This window comes from Centroberyx gerrardi, chromosome 19 (assembly GCF_048128805.1).
Source record: "Centroberyx gerrardi isolate f3 chromosome 19, fCenGer3.hap1.cur.20231027, whole genome shotgun sequence".
Classification (NCBI taxonomy): Eukaryota; Metazoa; Chordata; class Actinopteri; order Beryciformes; family Berycidae; genus Centroberyx; species Centroberyx gerrardi.
In genome coordinates this window covers 5,743,991-5,747,823 of record NC_136015.1, presented here as the reverse complement: position 1 = coordinate 5,747,823, position 3,833 = coordinate 5,743,991, and positions in this window count along the sequence as shown.

Here is a 3,833-nt window from a genome sequence, read left to right as displayed (position 1 = left end):
CACGTTGAGAACCACTGGTCTATACCATAGCTTCCCAAAGGACATCCCAGTGAACTTCAAAACCAAAATACCTGCAAGCCACATGATGCAGGGTGCAGTGGAATCTGGGGGCATGATTATTCCCTAAATGTTTATTTCCAAAGCTAAGGATTGAGTCAAATCTGCAACACTCGTATCACTTTCATTAAAGTTTAAACATGCAGCACTTTTTGAATGATTGTGTCCTGACTACGTTTTCCGTAGACATCAATAACCAAATCCATCTGAAGGAACTCCTGAAGTGCACCATGTCTAACTTTAAGTCTATTTTCATTCTGTGACTTACAATGAGCCAGCGATAACCAGCACTAACCAGCACTAACCAGCATTAACCAGCATTAACCAGCACTGTATCACTTGTTCCTGGCAGTCAGGTACTGCAATTAAATGCCATCTGTCCTGGTTAAACATCTCCTTACAGGCTAAACCACGTGTCAGATAAGGGGGGAGGAGGGGAGGTTATGTAACTACAAATGCATTAAATGTCCCATAAGCTATTGGCGTCAGTATCTGTACATTCAACAGTTTTTATCAGACGGAAATGTGTTCGCTCTATCAGCGTCTTTCATTCTTGTGTGTACATTCTGCATTCCAAGTGAGCCCAGCATAGCTGTTTTCATCCTCCGCTCCCAGTTTCACCTTCCTCTTAAAAATCTCAAAGTCAGTTGCTGCTTTTCTCTCGTGGCGCTCTGCCATAAGCTCACAGCGCTCTTGATTAAGAGAGGAGCACTATTGATTTTTTTTTGCAGACGGTGGCTGCGGCCCAGATGACCATAGTCTTGAAAAACTGGCAGAAATTTCAGAGAGGATGCACAGCAAACACACCAATTCTCACACGATCAACATCGTTAGGTAACCTGTTTTTCAGACGTGTAATGATTTCAAAAGTCTGTGAAAGGACGGATACAGACAGGGACAGTGATGCATTCCTAGTCAAACCCTACTGACTGACTGCTCTTAATTTGATTTGGCACAAAATCCTTAAGATCAATGATTGAAAAAGTGGTCTTGTTCAGTTGTGAGTCATAAGACATTTTATCCACCTAAAGTTTATAGAGGGCTTTCCGGTGATGTAACACACCCTCTGCCATATTGAGGTCGTCAGCTCTTGGACAACACTGGCTGAGAACCCTATGCTGAGAACGGCTGGTTGCATTTCTAAATGTACAGTTTGTCCGTCTCAACAGAATTCCAAATGTGTTTGACTGGGGACTGATCATTTCTCCACTGATACATCAGAACTATTTTGTGTTTAGATAATAGCTTGTTAGCTAGCAAGCATAGTATCTGGCAAGCTAACCATCACTGTCTTGTTGTAAACACATTTGATTTGCACACTAGCTAACATATCTAGTGGAAGCTAGTAGTAGTGGCTAGCATTGGTTCTTTTACTAAATTAGCCTGCTGGCTAGTTAGCTAGCTAATAAACTGAGTTGATTTTTCTCAAGCTACAACTCATGAGCCTGATGAAGCGAAACGCGTAGCTCATAACATTCTTCAATAAAGATTCTTTTTTGTATTGAATCCATAGTCCTGGGCCTTAAGTGTGCAGTTACAACGACATATGTGGAGTTTTTTGCTTTATCTTTGATGACCTCCTTGCACCTCTTGACCTATATGCTGTGCACAAAGTATATTTTTCTTCTACAACTGTGAGTGTCTTGGAGTAGAGACTAGAGCTAAAGACAAAACAGTTTCACAGTAACCTACATTTGGAAACAAATCCACCTTATCAGACATGGCTACTGTTGTGTCTACCTACTTTACTTGTTTAATATTTTTCATACAGTTTTTAAAACATAGTACGTATACATGTCTGTGTATATGGGTATGGGTATGTATATATGTGACAGAGTTGAATATTTTGTGTTATATATGTACAGACTTTGTTATGCTTGAGTGGGATGATCGTGGTACACCACCATGAACGAAATAAAATATCAATCAATCAATCAATCATGGGAAGAACATTTTTATTGAAATTAGGTATTCACTTACATTATCTGAGTTTTATATCTAGAATGGGTAACCAATGTACCCATCCCTAATTGATATATTATTTGCGTACAGCCAATTCTCCAATGGACCTCAATGATGGTGCCAGCTGTGTTTTCTTGGAGATTTGTGACACTGCCAAGCTTCTATTACAACCAAAACCTACCAGAATGCAATGGTGCCACTCAATCCAGGTGAACCACAGCTTCATATTGTAACTTTTTAAGCATAATGTTCCTATTTTGAGATTTTCCCAATATCGTCATGCTGTACTTTAACTCGAGGGCCCTGGTGTGTGTGACTCTAGGTCACAAGTGTGCTAGTCATGGGGCCTGCCGCGTGGATGAATAATCACAAATTGTTTTCCCCGGCCTGTGCCTGCGCTCTCATCGAAAGCACGAGCTCTCAATTATCTCCGCTGGACACATGATCTCTCTCCCGGCTCTCTGAGGGGACCCAGTCACTGTATTATGTTTCCCTTACAGCCGAAAACCCTCTCAGATTAGCATTGTGGTGTAGCTACAAAAGCGCGATCGATCCACGCAATACGATACACACACAAATATCTTATCCTTGACCTTTATATTATTGCTTGTAGCGAATTGCAGAGTATCAGATGGCCGCGAGGTTACTGATCCTCTACAGCATGATGATCATCTTGTGTTTGATTTCATGTAGTAGGGACAAGTAGACTCCTCAGCACCTGCCAGGATCAATAACAGCAGACACACACACAGGAATACAGTCTTGTGAATGAAGATATTGAACGACATAAAGGTCTATGTGGTATGCACGCTCATAAAAATATGTCCAAGTCAAAGCGGTCATTATGCTCCTGGATACCAGTGGTTATCACAGTTTTTGGGTTTTTTTTTTTTAGATCAAAACTGCTTTTCCTTTAAAGCAGGTGTTGCAGCGATTGTACAGCATTCATTCTGCTGCTCTTAAACAAGTGTAAGACATCAATGACATTTGCTTAGTGCGGATAGATCTGCACCCACGGGCGTAGTGGTTCTTGACACCTCAAAGTGGCAGCGTACTATAGAAAGTGACAAATCTTTTTGGGGGCGATGAGTAAGTCGGTGTGCCTGCACAGTTTAGCGAATAAAGTCTGGGCGATGAAGAATGTGACAGCATGTTTTGTGAATTGAGCTACTATAAATGTATTTTTCTCCAAGAAATCAGTGAATTTGAGACTAGAAGACTAGTTGATTCAACAGATCAAAAGTCATATCCCGTCATGCAATTGCATAACATGCAGGATGCGTAAACAGCATGCCTGCCTGAGGAGGTGCAGCTAATGACAAGGCTTTCTTCATGTCAACACTACAGGCCGACGCGCATTCTTCACAGCGATGAACACGCGTGATTATGAAATCCACATTTCATCACTCAAAGGCTCGTCCTTCCCTATCCTGACGATAATTATTAAGAGAATTACATACAGCCAACACATGTCATTAGGGGGCACCATGAAGAAGAAGAAGGAGGGGAGGTGGGGGAACACATAGAAGGCCCAGAGGCCTCCACATCTTTTTAAGTGTTGGTAATAAAACGTAGCCGCCACCTCCTGAGGAACTCCTGGCCAATGGGAACCCGACGAGCCAACTTTTATGTGAAAAAGTTTGAGCATCCCCTGCACCGGCTCTCTCAGTCAGTCAGTCCTCAACATGCGCAGGTAGGACTGACTTCAAGGGGGGAATTTTCGTGTGTCGGTGGCTCTCCTTCTGCTCCTCTGTCTCACCCACTGCGCCTCACTGCCGAGCCCGTCTGTGTCCCGCCGCGGAGGGGAGTAAAAC